Source organism: Lissotriton vulgaris, chromosome 2_1 (assembly GCF_964263255.1).
Source record: "Lissotriton vulgaris chromosome 2_1, aLisVul1.2, whole genome shotgun sequence".
NCBI classification, from domain to species: domain Eukaryota; kingdom Metazoa; phylum Chordata; class Amphibia; order Caudata; family Salamandridae; genus Lissotriton; species Lissotriton vulgaris.
Window position 1 is genome coordinate 264685972 of NC_141687.1, and position 18474 is coordinate 264704445.

At 50.8% G+C, this 18474-nt stretch overlaps 1 protein-coding gene across 3 annotated transcripts in view; it reads right to left on the reverse strand.

Moving 5' to 3' along the window:
* Positions 1–18474, reverse strand: part of DHRS11 (dehydrogenase/reductase 11) — a 465765-nt gene that overhangs the window by 206804 nt on the left and 240487 nt on the right. The gene's annotated exons all lie outside the window — the stretch shown is intronic.

The following is an 18474-nucleotide window of genomic DNA, read 5'->3' on the forward strand; positions in this document are numbered from 1 at the left end:
AGTTTTAATTTTAGTGCTGTCCAAATCAATGGGTGTTGCGGCGGAACCCCCACCGCTGCACCCACTGCCCACCCCTTTCACGCTAGGTATAGTTGGAAATGATGCCTTATTTACAAGGCAATGTTAAGCGGCGTATCATTACCTTGTAAATAAGGCGAGGCCCGTATCGCTGCCACAACGTCAAAAAAGTGACTTTCTGGTGGAGATTGGGGCTTGAAAATATGCCCCTGAGTATCCCAGAAGACTTCATATCTGTTTAGTCACACCTCCATTCTCATCTAGATAGCAGTATGATGCCACTCATGTTGTTTTTGTAATCACTCTTAACATCCAGTGAACCATCCTCATCTTAGCCGGTGGATTATAGGTGTCTTAGAATCTGATCACACAATATACTGTTTTTATTTTAATTGGTCAGTCTATAAAGTTTGTTAAATACATGGGTAAACCCAATTTTTTTTCTTCTGACCATACTATCATTGTAAAAATAAATAGATCTCCGGTGGGTCTAAAACCAGAAGAAGCAAGTTGATAACTTTGTTTAGGTACATACCGAATAAAGAAGCCATCTTTGGAACTATCATTCACAATTACTGTGCCTAAAGATTAGACTGAGTATCCCAGTAGTCATTTTATCATCATAATTCCTATTATTAGGACACCCCCGCGCCGCACGGCCACCAGCTGTCGCGTGTGCCCCCCGCCTGCCGCTGCTCTCAGCCTCGCTGAAGCCTTCCTTCCTTCTGGCCATGCCCCCCGCCGCCGCTCGTTGTTCTCCCGCATTTCTTTGCTATTGTGATGTATTGTTTAATTGTATTGTAATTGTATTTAAATCCTTTATTTGTCTTTTTCTTGTGTTGTTGTCCCCCCCTGTGCAGTTTTCCCTGCGCCCAACCGCCCGCTCCCCGCTTCCCGCCGCCGGGAGTGTGGACACGCCCCCTTCCTTCTGTGCCCTCCCCGCTCCCGCCTCCCAGCTGCTCCTCCCTCCCTGCACTTTGCCATAAATGGCGACCGTGCGCATGCGCAGCGGGCGCGCCGATTGTGCGTCGAAGGGGCGCCAAAGGTAAGCCCGTCTGCGCCCGTCCGCGCCTGGACCGCGCCCAGTGCCAGGACCCCTGGCTCCCGCCGACACCAGCCCACCCACCGGACCTACGACGCCACCGAACTCTACGCACTCAATGCCGGTCGAATCCCGGGCTGCTATCGAGCCACCCCGAGACGCACCCATGGACCCTTCTGCTGCCACTCCTGCAAGTTCACCTGCATCCGGACCTGCACTACACCAGCACCGACCAAGCCGAGCACCAGCAGCAACCACCTCAAGTGCATCCTGCTCAACACCCGCTCCATCCACAGACACGCCGTCGAGCCCTGGAACCTGCTCGACACCACAGCCCCAGACATCGCCTTCCTCACGGAAACCTGGATGAACGCCTCCTCAGCGCCTGACATCGCCATCGCCATCCCGGACGGCTACAAGATCATCCGTAGGGACCGCGTCAACCAGACAGGAGGAGGCATCGCCATCATCCACAGGAACACCATCCGTATCACAACCAACACCGACGACACCCTCGCACCCGCCGAACACCTGCACTTCCAGATTCACATCAACCCCAGGACCACCCTCAGAGGCACCCTCATCTACAGACCCCCGGGACCACGCACACAATTCAGCGAAGACATCGCCGACTTCATCAGCCCGCACGCCCTCCTCTCCGCTGACTACATCCTCCTCGGGGACCTCAACTTCCACCTGGAGAACAACAACACCCGCAACACCACCACCCTGCTGGACAACCTCGCCAACCTCGGTCTCAAGCAGCTGGTGACCACCCCCACCCACTACGCCGGACACACACTCGACCCCGTGTTTTCATCCAGCAAGGACATCACCTTCAGCCACGCCACCGGACTCCACAGGACGGACCACAGCTGCGTCCACTTCAGCTTCAGAAGGACCACGATCCACCACCACCAGCAACAGGTTGCACGCAGAAGCTGGAACAAGATCACAGCCGACCAGCTCGCAACTTCCCTGAGCATGAACCCTCCCACCAGCGCAACGAACCCAAGCCAGGCGGCCACCAACCTCGCGAAGTCGATCAGCAACTGCGCAGACGACCTCGCCTCTCTGAAGATCCCGCCTAGCAGACCCGGCAGCAAGAAAGCCCCATGGTTCACCGACGAACTCAAGAGCTCCAAGAAAAACTGCTGAGCCCTCGAGAAAGCCTGGCGCAGAGACCCAACACCGAACAACATGACTGCCCTCAAGCTCGCCACCCGAAAACACCACCAACTGATCCACGTCACCAAGAAAACTGCATTCAAGGAACGACTGGACAACAACGCCCACCACAGCAAGGAACTCTTCAACATCGTTAAAGAGCTCTCCAACCCCAACGCCGGAAACAACGACATCACCCCTTCACAAGACCTCTGCAACTCCCTCGCCTCCTACTTCCACAACAAGATCGCGGACATACACAACAGCTTCAGCACTCAACCGACGCACGCCACGACTGAACCACCGCCCCCCACTACCACCCTCCGCGCCTGGACCCCGATCAGCACCGAAGACACCGTCCGCACGATGAACTACATCCACTCCGGATCTCCAACCGACCCCTGCCCTCACCACGTCTTCAACAAGGCCGACGCTGTCTTCGCACCCCACCTGCGGGACATCATCAACACCTCCTTCGACACCGCTACCTTCCCGGAGAGCTGGAAGCACGCCGAACTCAGCGCTCTACTAAAGAAGCCATCAGCTGACCCCACCGACCTCAAGAACTACCGCCCCATCTCGCTGCTCCCGTTTCCTGCAAAAGTCATCGAGAAGACCGTCAACAAGCAGCTGGCCGCCTTCCTCGAGACGAACGGATCCCTCGACCTCTCGCAGTCTGGCTTCCGGGCCAACCACAGCACCGAGACCGCCCTGATCGCAGCCACCGATGACATCCAAGCCCTGCTCGACAACGGAAAAACAGCGGCCCTCATCCACATAGACGTCTCCGCGGCCTTCGACACTGTCTGCCACCGTACCCTAGTGCAGCGCCTCAGCAACGTCGGAATCCAGGAGATGGCACTGGAATGGATCATCTCATTCCTCGCCGGAAGGACACAGAGAGTCCGCCTCCCCCCGTTCAGATCAGAAGCCACAAAGTCATCTGCGGCATTCCTCAAGGCTCCTCGCTCAGCCCAACCCTCTTCAACGTCTACATGAGCCCCCTCGCAGCCATCACACGCCAACACAACCTCAGCATCATCTCCTATGCCGACGACACCCAGCTGATCCTCTCCCTCACCAACGACCCCGCCACCGCCAGAGCCAACCTACACGAAGGGATGACAGACGTAGCCAAGTGGATTATGAACAGCCGCCTGAAACTGAACTCGGACAAGACGGAAGTCCTCATCCTGGGATCTTCACCCTCTGCCTGGGACGACTCCTGGTGGCCCCCCGCCCTAGGCAGCGCACCCAAACCAACAGACCACGCATGCAACCTGGGCTTCATCCTGGACTCCTCCCTCTCCATGACCAGACAAGTCAACGCCTTCTCCTCGTCGTGCTTCAACATCCTGCGCATGCTACGTAAGATCTTCCGGTGGATCCCCACCGAGACCAGGAAGACGGTCACCCAGGCCCTCGTCACCAGCCGTCTGGACTACGGCAACTCCCTCTACGCCGGAACCACCGCCAAACTCCAGAAGAGACTCCAGCGGATTCAGAACGCCTCAGCACGACTCATCCTGGACATCCCCCGTCGCAGCCACATCTCCGGACACCTGAGAGATCTGCACTGGCTCCCGGTCAACAAGAGAATCACCTTCCGTCTCCTCACCCACGCACACAAAGCCCTACACAACCAAGGCCCAGGATACCTCAACAGCCGCCTCAACTTCTACGCTCCCACACACCAGCTTCGATCGACCAGCCACGCCCTCGCCACTGTCCCCCGCATCCAAAGATCCACCACAGGAGGAAGGTCCTTCTCCTACCTGGCCGCCAAGACTTGGAACTCCCTCCCGACCCACCTCCGCCTGACCCAGGACCACCTTGCCTTCAGGAAGCAGCTCAAGACCTGGCTGTTCGAGCAGTAGCGGACCCCCCCTCCCCTAGCGCCTTGAGACCCTCTGGGTGAGTAGTGCGCTATATACATGCTTTGATTGATTGATTGATTGATTGGTTGGTTGTATTTTTGCATGGCGCTCAAAACCCACTTTTTTCAGTATCAGTTCAATCAATCAATCATTTGTAAAGCGCGCTACATACCCACGAGGGTCTCAAGGTGCTGGGTGGGCCCTATAGATTGAACAGCCAGGTCTTGAGTATCCTCCTGAAGGTCAGCAGGTCTTGGGTCTGTCGTAGGCTCAGTGGTAGGGTGTTCCATGTCTTGGTGGCGAGGTGGGAGAAGGATCTTCCACCGGTGGTTGTTCTTCGATGCGCGGGAGGGTGGCGAGTGAGAGGTCGGCGGAGCGTAGCTAGCGGTTGGGGATGTAGAAGGAGAGCCGTCTGTTGAGGTAGGCTGGGCCGGTCTTGTGGAGTGCCTTGTGTGCGTGAGTGAGGAGCTTGAAGGATATCCTCTTGTTGACGGGGAGCCAGTGCAGGTTTCCCCGGGGGGGGGGGGGGAAATGTGGCCGTGGTGTGGTACCAAGAGGATCAGTCGTGCCGAGGCCTTTTGGATGCGTTGTAGTCGTTTGATGAGCTTGGTCGGGTTCCAGCGTAGAGGATGTTTCCGTCGAGTCTGCTGCTGACGAGGGCCTGGGTGACTGTCTTTCTTCTATCTGTGGGGATCCATCTGTAGATCTTGCAGAGCATGCAGAGGGTGTTGAAGCAGGAGGAGGAGAAGGTGTTGACTTGCTTGGTAATTGAGAGAGTTGAGTCAAGGATGATTCCTAGGTTGGCTGCGTGGTTGGTGGGTGTCAGGGCTGCCCCCAGGGCCGTCAGCCACCAGGAGTCGTCCCAGGCTGAAGGTTGGAGCCGAGGATGAGGACCTCCGTCTTGTCCGAGTTCAGCTTCAGACGGCTGGTCTTCATACAGTCATCGACGGTCTTCATTCCTTCGTGGAGGTTGGCTTTGGCAGTGATGGGGTCCTTGGTGAGGGAAAGGATCAGCTGAGTGTCGGCTTAGGAGATTATGTTGAGGTTGTGCTGTTGGGCTACGTGTGCGAGCGAGGCCATGTAAATGTTAAACAGCGTCGGGCTTAGGGAGGATCCCTGGGGTATGCCGCAGATGATCTCGGAGGCTTTGGACCGGAATGGGGAGGCGGATGCTCTGTGTTCTACCGGAGAGGAAGGAGGTGGTCCAATGCAGAGTCTTGTCTCTGATCCCTGCAGCGTGGAGGTGTGCACATAGTGTGCGGTGGCAGACGGTGTCGAAGGCGGCCGAGAGGTCTAGGAGGATGAGTGCTGCGGTCTCGCCATTGTCCAGCACGGTCCTGATGTCATCGGTGGCAGCGATGAGGGCAGTCTCAGTGCTGTGGTTGCTACGGAACCCTGACTGGGAAAGGTCCAGAGTTCTGTTTTCTTCGAGGTACCAGGTTAGCTGTCTGTTGACGGTTTTCTCAATAACCTTGGCCTGGAAGGGGATCAGTGAGATGGGCCCGAAGTTCTTGAGGTGTCTTGGGTCTGCCTTAAGTTTTCTGAGTAGGGCGTTGATCTCGACGTGTTTCCAGATCTCTGGGAAGGTCGCAGTATCGAGGGAGAGATTGAGGACGTTGCGCAGGTGGGGTGCTGTGGAGCTGCTTGCTCTGTTAAAGACATGGTGCGGGAATGGGTCTGACGGAGAGCCGGAGTGGATTGTGTGCATGGCTTGATGGTGTCATCGATCCTCACGCTGGCCCAGGCTAGCAGGGGTCACGCTGGCCCAGGCTAGCAGGGGGTCGTGGTCAATGGTGTGCGGGGGGTCTGTTGTGTTGCTGTCTGTTGGGGCTGTCTGGGTGTTGAAGCTGTTGTGGATGTCTGCTATCTTGCGGTGGAAGAAGGCGGCTTGCGGCGGCGGGATGTCGTTGGTGTTGGAGCTGGGGTTGCAGAGTTCCTTCACGATGTTGAAGAGCTCCTTGCTATTGCGTGTGTTGTTGTTGAGGCGGTCTTTGAAGGAGGTCCTCTTGGCCGCCCTGAGGAGGTGGTGGCGGTGGAGGATGGTGTCCTTGTGTGCTGCGTGGCTGTTCGGAGTTTGTTCCCTGTGCCATTTCTTCTCTAGTTTCCGGCAGGCTTGCTTGGAGGCGAGGAGTTCTGGGGTGAACCAGCTGGCTCTCTTGCTGGTGTCTCTGTGGGAGGGTTTCTTCAGCGGGGCGAGGGTGTTGGCACAGTCCTCTATCCAGAGTCTGAGGCTGTGGACATGGTGATCGGTGTTGGAGGGTTCGGAGGGTGGGCTGAGAGCGAGGTTTGTGTGTAGTTGGTCTTCGGTGATTTTGCTCCAGCAGCGGCGGGGCATCTGTTGGGTATGGTGGTGTGTGGTGGGCTTCCGGAAGGTGTAGTGGATGCAGCGGTTATCGGTCCAGAGGAGTTCTGCGGTGTGACTGACGGAGACGTGCAGTCTTGAGGAGAAGACGGGGTTGAGCGTGTTGCCGGCAGAGTTGCTTAAGTTCGAGGTTAGCGAGGTTATCGATCAGGGTTGTGAAGTTGTTGTCGTTATTGCTCTCAAGGTGAAAGTTCAGGTCTCCGAGGAGGATGTAGACGGTGGAGGTCAGGACGTGCGTGCTGATCAAGTCGGCGATGGAGTCGCTGTACTGGGGGCAGGGTCCGGGGGATCGTTAGACGAGGGTGCCTCTGAGGGTGGAGTTAGGGTCTGTGTGGATCTGGAAATGCATGTGTTCGGCGGTGCTGAGCGCGTTGTCGGTGCTAGTCGAGACCCTGATGCTGTTCTTGTGGACGATGGCGATACCTCCTCCGACTCCGTTGGTGCGGTCTCTGCGGGTGATCTTGTAGCCGTCTGGGATGGCTATGGCGATGTCGGGTACGGAGGAGTCGTAAACCAGGTCTCTGTCAGGAAGGCAACGTCCGGGGATGATGTGTCAAGCAGTTCCCAGAGCTAGACGGCATGCTTGCGTGCGGAGCGGGTGTTCAGTAATATGCATCGGAGGGGGTTGGGGTCGTTCTTTGCGGGTGGTTCGTCGGGTCTGAGGCTGGTGTAGCTGCAGTTCCGGCAGGTGAAGGGGCCGTGTATGCGTTTCGGGGCGGCCTTGAAGCAGGTGTAGCTCCGTCCGGAGTTGAGAGTGTGCAGAGTGCTGGCGTCGTAGTGGCGGTGGTCGTCGTGGCAGGTGCAGGGGTCAGGGGTTCTGGCGCTGGGCGCGGTCCAGGTGCGGACGGGCGGAGACGGGCTTGACTTTGGCGCGCCAGCGGCGCGGCCGGCATATATGGGGTGGTTGGAGGGAGGAGCAGTTGGGAGGCAGGGGCAGCAAATGGGCAGGGGGCCTTCAGGGGAAGCAGCGGCGAGGGGGTGAGAGACAAAGAAGGTAACAGAAGGGCACAAAAAACGAGTGGAACAGAAGGCAAAAGAGGCACAAAAACAGGAAAAAACGAGTGGCACAGAGGGCACAAAAAAAGAGTGGAACAGAGGGCAGAAGGGCACAAAAACGAGTGGAACAGAAGGCAAAAGGGGCATAAAAACGAGGGAAAAACGAGTGGCACAGAGGGCAGAAGGGCACAAAAAAACGAGCGGAACAGAGGGCGGAAGAGCACAAAAACGAGGTAAAAACGAGTGGCACAGAGGGAAGAAGGGCACAAAAAATGAGTGGAACAGAAGGCAAAAGGGGCACAAAAACGAGGGAAAAACGAGTGGCACAGAGGGCAGAAGGGCACAAAAAACGAGTGAACAGAGGGCAGAAGGGCACAAAAAACAAGTGGAACAGAAGTCAAAAGGGGCACAAATACTGGGAAAAACGAGTGGGGCAGAAGGGCACAAAAACAAGTGGAACAGAGGGCAGAAGGGCACAAAAACGAGGGAAAAACGAGTGGCACAGAGGGCAGAAGGGCACAAAAAACGAGTGGAACAGAAGGCAAAAGGGGCACAAAAACAAGGGAAAACGAGTGGCACAGAAGGCAGAAGGGCACAAAAACTGAGTGAAACAGAAGGCAAAAGGGGCAGAACAACGAAGGAAAACGAGTGGCACAGAGGGCAGAAGGGCACAAAAGAACGAGTGTAACCGAAAAGGGCACAAAAACGAGTGGAACAGAAGCCAAAGGGGCACAAAAACGAGGGAAAAAACGAGTGGCACAGAAGGCAAAAGGGGCACAAAAACAAGGGGAAAACGAGTGGCACAGAAGGCAAAAGGGCACAGAAATACAGGAAAAACGAGTGGCACAGAGGCAAAATACAGAACACAGAAATACAGGGGCAGCTAAGAACAGAAGGCAGAATGGGCAGAGAGACACGGGGGCAGCGAGTGGAACAGAAGGGAAAACCGGGCAGAGACACCGGGGCAGCGAGGGGAACAGAAGGAAAAACTGGGCAGAGACACGGGGGCAGCGAGGGGTTCAGAAGGAAAGACCGGGCAGAGAGAGCACGGGGACAGAGGGAAGAAAAAGGGGCATGGACAGAGAGTGGGGGAAGACAGGCAACATCAGTCACAGACACAACAATGAAAATACAGGCAATATAATAAAAGCAATAAAGTGGAGAATGAACAAACCTACCTACGGCTACCACTGGCCACCATGGATGAGGCGCAGGTAGTAGCCTGCGGGTGGTTGAGGGCCTCAAACTTCCTCAGCAGCGGCAGCTGGGGCAGGGAGACACATGCGGTGCTGTGCAGAGGGGGAGCGACCTACCTGGTGGGGGTCAAGGCTATGTCAGAGCCTGCTCTAGTCTGCTGCTTTAAGTATACAATATTGTTGAATGTTTGTCAAGTGTTTGCTCCATCTTTTAGCAGTGACCACACTAAACACATGGATGGATGGATGGATGAATAGATAGATGGATCGATTTTTTAACTGATGAATGAATATTTCAACTGACGCCTGTTTGGCTTCTGAAGTAAATGTGGATCAGAGGGTCGATAGGCCGGTGGGAAGGTAATTGGATAGGTGGACATACAGATTAACAGGCAGATGGCTAAAAGCGCCGCTGGAAGAATAATACACGTATCAGGAGATATTAATAATCAAGCCTTAGTCAACATTGAAGTAAAGAGCTGTAAAAAGAGACGTCTACACAAACTTAACCTTTCCAGATGCACTCACTTGATTTCAGATTATGGAACATTTTCTACTTGACGGATGATAATAAACAACGGGAGAAGCTGTGGTAATAAGCAGCAGAGTTTTACGGCTGTAGCTGGGAGATGAATAATGATTTAGTGTTCATCTGGGCCAGACACAGGCTCACTAATCACGCAGAGTCCCATAAAGGTCACTGTAATGCCATCGGGCCGGGCAGACATTGAAATATAAACTCACAGTAATTGGTTGCCATGTCCACACAGTGCATTCATCAAGTGAGCGGACAGTGGCGCTGACACCGAGCAGCGCCGGGACAGAACAGCGGGCCCTGGCCGATAGACATGCCACCCTGGCGTGTAAGAGGTGTTAAGAGGATCACTTTGCGGTTCGCAGACTCCGGAAGAGTGAAAGAACATCAGATGTTACACATAAGTTCAAAGCCCATCCAGGGTCTAGTGCAGAGTGACACTGGTGCAGTGTTTGATTGAAGGGTACTGGAAATGTAAAATTTTCTACGGGATTGTTTAAAGTATCAAATAACGTTTTACAACTTTGACTTGAAACGGTGTTAGATATTCTTGGTCAGCGGCTTACAAAATAGGCGTGCGCGCCTCGCGCTCAAAGTAAAAAGAAAAAAACCAAATTTGACGAGAGGCAGGAGGGGGAGGGGAGAGAGTAGGGGGCCTGCGCCTGTGCCTGTTTCCCATGCAGGAGTGAGCAGGAACCATCTGTTAATTACAAACAGATGGTTCGAAAGCTCGCTCCCTGAAGGGAATCGCCAAACGTGCACGCATTGCCATTCAAAGCAATTCAATGCGTGCAAGTTTTTGACTGTAAAACTGAATTGATTACTAAAGGTCTTTTTCCTATGCAGCGCATGTGCACTGGGTAGGCGGGACCTAAAAAGGGGCCTGTCTGCATACAATGCTCCCATGAAAGCGATATACTAGCATTCAAATGTTATGAAATAACTGATATGATAGTTTCCAGTCCTGTTACTAGGTAGAAGGATAACCGCAAGCGGAGCACTGTTATGTTATGTTAAATTAATTTATTGAGCGCGCTAACACCATTAGGTTTCTTGGCGCTGTACAGAGGGAGCAGGGAGGAGAGACAAACAATAACCCAACTGAAGATGAAAGCTAGTGATAGGCTATGGTAAACAGATACGTTTTAAGAGAAGATCTGAACATAGGATAAAGGGAGGACAACCTAAGAGAGAGGGGTAAAGAGTTCCAGAAAGACGGGGCTAAAAAGGAAAACCTAAGGCCACCGTGTTTCTTACGCTTGAATCTGGGGGTGGAAAGTAAAGCCAATTGGGATGACCGAAGGGTGCGAGAGGGAACATAAGGATGAAGCAAAGAATAAATGAAAGAGGGGCCCTGACCAGTGAGGGATTTGAAAATAATGCAACCAAGCTTAAAGTTACATCGGGCAGATACCGGAAGCCAGAGAAGACTTTTTAGGAGAGGTTGGACGTGCTGATCTCTAGGTTGGTGGTAGATCAAGCGGGCAGCTTGATTTTGGATCAGCTGGAGTCTCCTAAGTTGGTATGCAGGAATGCCTACGTATAGTGCATTTGCGTAGTCAAGCCGAGACATGACTAACGCAAGCAAGGCCACGGTAAGGGCATCAGAGGTGAGTAGGCGGGAGATCTTACGTATTTTCCTGAGCTGGAAATGGCTAGAGGAAACTACCACGCTGATCTGGGGTGTCATAGATAGGTCGTTACTTATGACAACTCCCAGACTTTTTGCTGAGTTGACAGGGCAAGGAGGGTTGCCAAGACTGACAGGCCAAAAAGATGAGTGCCAGGGATTGGAGGGCCCCCCGACAAGAACCAGCTCTGTCTTGTCGGGGTTGAGTTTCAGATGGTTTGTGCCCATCCAATCACTGATAAAACAGAGGGTATTTTGAAAAGTGGAAATGGATTGATCACCGGAGTCAATGGTGAAAACCAGTTGAATGTCATCTGCGTAGTTGAACGCAGAGACATTGAATCGACGGAGGGAGCGGATTAACGGGGCCAGGTATAAATTAAAAAGGAGGGGGGATAAAGAGGAGCCCTGCGGGATACCACAAGTCAATTCGACTTGAGAGGCAGAGAACTGGGACAGCCTGACAGCTTGATGGCGATGGGTCAGGAAAGAGCGCACCCAGTCCAGAGCTGTGCCCTGGATGCCAGCCTCTCCGACACGGTCGACCAAAATAGCATGGTCGACCGTGTCAAAGGCGGCCGACAGATCCAGGAGAACCAGGGCCTGACAGGTGTTGGAGTCGGCGCCCCTGCGAAGTTCGTCCATCACAGAGAGGATGACTGCTTCTGTGGAATGCGCAGGTCTGAACCCAGCCTGCTGGGGGTCCAGAACACAGGAGTCCTCTATAAAGGAAGTGAGGGTTTGAGTGACGTGAGACTCCAAAACTTTACTGAGGAAAGGAAGGAGGGAGATGGGACGATAGTTGCTCATGGTGGACGGGTCAGCCGTGGGTTTTTTCAAGATAGCAACCACCTCTGCCCGTTTGAAGGAGGCCGGGACCACCCCTGAGGTTAAGGAGTTGTTTAAAAGAGCCAAAGGGGGGTCCGGACAAGAAGTAAAAGCTTCTCGCAGGGCAGAGGGGGGGCAACAATCGCTAGGAGAACCAGAAGAGACTTTGAGCAGGAGGGAAAGAAAAATCTCTAATGAAATGGATGGAAACTGGGAGAGGGTGTGGGTGATGTGGTAGGGGGGAGTGTTGACGGGGGGAGGGTCGGGTGGGGCAAGAGTGGGAATGCTGGTCTTGATTTTAACAATTTTATCCACGAAAAACTGGTTCAAAGAATCACATAGGGGCTGGGAGGGGAGCGGGGCGATAGTGACTCTAGCTGGATTGGACAGTTCCTCAACAATTGCGAAAATATCCTTAGATTTATTGGTGGAAATCAAAATCTTGTTGGAAAAATAGCTAGATTTAGCCCGGGCTATAGCAAATTTATATTACCTCATCTGAGAAGAAAAGACAGCCTTTGTCTCGGGGGTATATCCTCGACGCCAGCGCCTTTCGGCCTGGCGGAGACTAAGTTTCAGTGCCTTAAGTTCCTCGGTGAACCACCTCTGGGCGTCGTGACTACGCCGTGTTTTAACAGGTTTTAAGGGTGCCACCGAGTCAGCAGCTGAAACAAGCCATTGAGTAAGATGATCAGACTGAGAGTCAATGGGAGTAATGTATCCCGTGATGGAAGGGGCTGACGAGCTCAGGAGGGAAGTAAATTTGTTAAGATCAGCCTTGTTCCAGTTACGTGCCAGAAAGTTGGATTCTCGAGTGACATTGGCCAAGGGAGGCTTGGCAAGAGAAAAGGTGATAAGTAGATGGTCTGACCAGGAACAGGGAAGGACAAGGGGAGTGGAAATAACTAAAGAGGAGGTCCATACCTGGTCCAAAATATGACCTTTTATGTGCGTGGGTGTATGTATATGTTGGGTGCAATTGAGACCCAGCATGAGGTCGGAGAAAGCAAGGGAATCAGGAGTTTCGTGGGGGTCAGAGGGCCAGTAATTGAAGTCGCCTAAAACTAAAACATTGGTGTTATTGATGGTTAGCTGGGAGATGAGTTCCCCAAAGTGGATTGAAAAGTTAGGCATGGGTTGGGGAGGGCGGTAAACTAAGACACATACAAGAGAGGACCCAGGTTGCTCTAGCCTAAGAGTAAGACAGTCAGTCATGGGGATGCTGGGGGTAGACACAGGGGAAAACCTGATTGAGTGACTAATGATGGCAGCAACCCCGCCTCCCACTCTACCAGAGGGGCGGTTGGCTTGCAGTAAATAATATCCGGGAGGAATGGCCGTCAGAATATCAGGAGAGGAGTCATCTGTGAGCCAGGTCTCGGACAAGAACAAGATGTCAGGTTGTTCAGATCCTAAGAGATAAAAGATGTCAGTTTTATGGCTGACCAGAGACCGAGTGTTTAAGTATATCACAGATAGGGGGGAATTGGGGACAGGTGCCGAGGTGGTAGGGCGGGTTTTCCCTGCTAGAGGCGGGGGACTGTGAGTGAGGGGAAGAGAAATGATCTCAGGAAAATGAGTCCTGGAAGCGGGCAGGCCGCATATAGCATGCTTGACTAAGGCCTCGGGGGAAGAAAGGGAAGGTTTCTGAAGAGAAATAAGGGCAGGGCACTAGAAAACCAAAATGGAATGTACTAGTGATGTACTGAATCAGGTGTGGGCAGCATGTAGATTCGCATTGAAAATTAATTTTTTCTACTATTTTAAAACAGATTTTTTCCATTCAACTTTTTTAATCATTATATCATTACGCTATGTGGTATTTGTAATGTTATGTTATTTGACACGGTTTACGTATAGAGCAGTGTTCACAAATTTCTCTTGGCTGTTGTTGGGAGATCAAAGAGTCATGGTTGATTGCACATTACACCTTTCCACCTGGCCAGTGTGAGTGTGGTCAACAGCATCTGTTGGTAGTGGGTCTTCCTTTCGGCAGTGAACCATTGGGGGAGGAGAAGTGGGGAGAACACGTCTTGAAACCCTTGACAGGAGGAGTGAGGCGAACGAGTCTTGGGACCCTTGACATAACACTTGTCAGTGTAGTTTGTGTCAGCTGCTGTTGGGGATATGCGGTGGAGTAACTCAAAGGGAGTTGGCTCTAGCAACCTTCCACCTAATCCAAGGGAGCAGAATAAGGCCCTCATTACTAGTGGCCTGGCATAGATTGCGATAATAATCCCATCTGCTAAAATTCAAAAGCACAGTGATTGGAATTTAACCGCTGCAGTAATTATAGCCTATTCTAAGTTCACTCATGCAAAATGGGGCATAACATGCACATTTTGTTCCTTCTAGCACTAAAACCCACATGTCCCAGTATTTTCTAGGCATTTTTCCGTCTGCCAAAATTTACTTGAGCAAATTTGCAGGGGTGCAGTGTTAGCCACAAAACTTATAATTCCAATACGTAAAGTAATAAAAGTTACCACATTTATTGGAATTTCACAGGCTGCTGGTAATGAGGGCATGAGTCTTTAGGATGTAATATCTGTGTCTTTCTTAGTCTCTGTCTACCTGTCCTTGTACCTTTTTCTTTGTAACCCTGTAGTAACTCTCTGCGTCCCCGAGTCTTCCATCCAGTATCCCCTTACCTGTTTCCCTGTCCCCTTGACAGCCTTCTTATCTTGGTATCCCCCTCCCCCACACCTTCCTGTAAAAGCATGCCTCCCTGTTGCTGAACCTTCCTCATTACCTCACCTCTGTGTGCCACTTTATGAATCTTCAGCCCAGGTTATATCTCGCATTCCCAGCCTAGTGTCTCAGTCTCCCTACTCCAAGCGCACCTTCCTTAGTTAGTGTCTGTGTATTCCTTGTCCCAGTACATGCACCTCCTTATGTACCGTTCGACTGGCCATTGTCCCAATGCAAGTGCTGTTCTACCCCAGTTTTGATGTATTTGTTATCTTAGGGTTTGTATATTCCCCACTCTGTGTCAATGCATTTTCTCCTCCCATTGGCAGCATGCTCCCTTCCCCATGTAGGTATAATGCCAGATTGTATGTATTTACCTCCCTGCCCTATGTTCACTGAGCAAACAGTCCAAGAATAAGGTATTTTCCACGCCTTCTTATATTTGTCCATTAAGAGTGCATTTACTGGGCCGGTGTTAGAATATTTCCAAAGTCCATGTGTGGGTCTCCCAGTCCAGTAATGAGTCTTCCTCCGTCACAATTTCACTGTGTTTCTTGTGTAAGGCTCAATGTCTTCTCTGTCTCGTTGCAATGTCCTATTGCCAGTGTTTTGTGTCCGATGTAAGAGTGTTCCCGGCCCTATTGTTCCATGTCCTTGCAACGGTGAATACAAGGCCTGACAAGCGCCCTTTACAATAACAAGGGAGAAAGGCTAAAAATTAAACAGCTTTTAAAACAAAAATAAAACAAAGGGAAGGATGTATGTAGTGAATAAGATATACAATACAAAAATAAAAGGTTAAATGTAGAAAGCATGTTTAATTCAAATGTAAGAATTTAAAATGTTTTATTCGAAGCATGGTGCTGCATTTTCACTTGCAACAGGATTTGTTTTTGTCTAGATTCCTGAGCGTACTTAATCAGCGCCTACAACCTCACAGCACCAGTGCTGGTGCATTTAATTTACTGACCTGGTGCGGCCACCCTTTTGTTCCACCATGCGTGTTTGTCATTCCCTGTTGGGGATTCTAGTCACAGATGGAAGTATTCCGAGGCACCATGCACGTATGTTCTACGCCTATATAAATGATTTCCCTCTTGTTTTATGGTAGCCCGTGTTCCTGGGTTGCTTTGTTGCCTATCTCAGTGTGTGCCTTTCTGCATAATTCCCGAGATCTGGATTTCCCAACAATGCTTTAAAAAATGTAAATGTGTTGTGTTGTATTTGTATAGCGCGAACAGTAACCCGTAAGCATCCCGGCGCTTGTACTCCTACCACAAGGGAACCCCTCCTGGCTTTTCCTTGTGAGGTGTCCACTCCTGGGCATCCCATGGTGAAACCAGGCATCCCTTGTGTATCGGGGGCCGTTGTGGAGACTAAGCAAGCTATTGCCCAGAGTTGCAGCGTGGGGCCCATGCTTAGATTCGGCACTGAGGCGAGAATATCCGGTCAGAGGAATTTAAGCCCGATCCCGCCGAGGCGGGAAACGAACCCTGGTCCCTGGCCAACGCTCTGCATCAAGGTCTGCCGCTCTAACCATTGAGCCACACTTCTCCAAAAAAAGATCTCTTTGTTACATTTTATAGCAAAGGAATACTGCCGCATCTTTGCATTACATGATGCAACAGCACATCCATCAACTGGATTTTCATAAAGACAATCATTTAATATCTATAAATAATCTTCTTATTAATATCACAAGCCTGTCACATGTATATTGATACACAATACTCCCCTTACGGCGTCTACAATCTGAAGGGAAAAACAAGGTATTTCCATATATTCTCAAATCAATCAGATATTCTGCCAGCTTTTTTTAACTTTCTTGTTTCTTTTAAGTTTACCTCCTTCCAGCACCTCTGTAAACTAGTCTTCAAATTTGGAGGCTAGGTGATGCTACACCGAAATGAATACCACTGAAGCCAATTTATGTTTCATTTGAACTCTTTCAGAATTTGGGCTAAATTCCTTACACAGTGCCATTGCGCTGTTATAAATGTAGCTTCAGTGTGGCAAATTTTTTTTTTTAACTCTTTTTATTAACAAAGCTCATGTTCACAGTCATCATACAGGTGTGTTGAAAAAGCAGATAGGATATCAACATTACTTGGTACAAACTCAGGCAAACTTGACAATGCAAGGACTGGAATACACTTAATCCCCCTCCCCCTCCACAGCCCGCTCGGCACGGTACCTCTGCCACGGCCCCCATAACCTCTTCTTCTTTATATACCCCCTGGACTTATATATCGTTTCTTCAGCCCGTTGACACCAGTCCAGATCTCACAGCCATTGGGCCCATTGCGGGGGTGCCTGCTCCCCCCCAGCAACAGGCGGCGTTGCGTTTCGCCACTCCAGCTGCCATGGCCAACAAATCTCATTATACCTGGACCAGTCCGTGGGTCCTTTAATCATGAGCAAGAACCATCTGGGCTCCACCGGGACCGGCAACCCCACCCCTGTTGCTATTGTGCGTACCACTTTAGTCCAGTAGGGTACTATGTGCAGGCATTCCCAGAGAATGTGGTAGAACGTCCCCTCTTCCTGACAGCCCCTCACACACAGCAGAGACAGGCTCCTGCCCCATGCGAACAGGTGCGTACGCGGGTAGTACACCCGGTGCAAGATCTTTAGTTTAACAAGGCGGAACCTGGTCCTAATCGCTACTTCACGGGGACTCTGCAGGCATTCCTGCCAATCCTCTTCCTCTAATTCTCCAATATCCCTCACCCATCTCTCCCGGAGAGACACCAACGGGTCGGACATGGTATTTATGAGCTTTCGGTAGATGGTGGATGTGGGCTTTTCGGGAATAGGATCAAGGAGGAGCCTGTCCTTCATGGGAGAGTATTCTGGGACCGCAGTGTGGCACATTTGATGCACCTATTCACACTTTTTGCATTAATCATATGCAATTGAACAGGCATCAAGTGCGTTCAGGGAGGGACATGAAATTGGCCAAGTTTCATGTTGGTATTACATAAATCTTTTCTATGTGAAGACATACTCCCACCCGGCTCAGTTAATTCCTCTGCACGTCGATGTTGGTCCTCCTTGTCCTAGAGAGAATCTCTCTCTCTCTTTCTTTCCCTATTGTGTGCAGTCACGTGTAGAGTTGAATGCAGCTGTGTGCAGTGTCAGCAAGACAGATGCTCAAACCCTACAAGAAGTGTTTGCAGGTTAATTTGTCAACAGTGTGAATAAAATACCACAACGAGGAGGGACTAATTTCCAGACAAAGGTGCTTGGGATGCCTGGCAAATCTGCACTTTATTTCTAAATAACTATCCAACAAGTTGCCTGACCAAGCCTTTAAATAAAATACCTGTGGCAAATAGTTTTATTTTAACCCATTTCCAGACACTCAGTGCCCTTTTGTTTCGCTCTTGCAACTTCCCTGTGATGCGGTCTTTCTCTTTCATCATCTAGGCAAATTCTGGTGCAAAAAATAAGTTCGGTCCCACAAAATAAGTGCTGTTATCCCTCCCCCTACCACCGGCAACCACCACCTCAAATTAAGCACGGAAGTCACCCTAAAAGTTTCTACAGATTTTAAGATAATTTCATACCGCAAAGCTTCTAATTGTGGTATAAATTCCGTCTAGAATGGCTCCGTTGGTATTTATTTCTCTAAAAGCCTAGCAACAAAGTGATTAAAGAGAGATCTTTGAGGGTGATTCATGGTTGTAGTCACCAGTCCTTAAGGCTAGTATTATTCAAAGATTTTGAATGAAGTCTGAACCCCAAAAATTGGGCCTTTGCTAGTGCATTTAATACCCAACGCTTTCGACTGCAGTGAAACGCGCCAAGGAAAGGTAACAGAGGATCTAACGGCATAGTCATCGCTTCGAAAAATATAAATATAATTAATGCAACGTATTCAAAACAAAACTGTTATGTTAAATGAAAAACTGCATTGAAATCTGATAATAGGATTTTGTGACTACAAATTACACAAAGGTGTGTGTGTGTGTGTATATAAATGTGAAGTAAAAAGAATATTACGGAAAAATTGGAAGATCTTACTGACTGACCCAATAATTAGAGAAGATCTGCCTACTAATATCCTAATTACTTTTAGGAAAGCCAAAGCCTTAAAGGACCTTCTAGTCAAAAGTCACCATGTAGCACA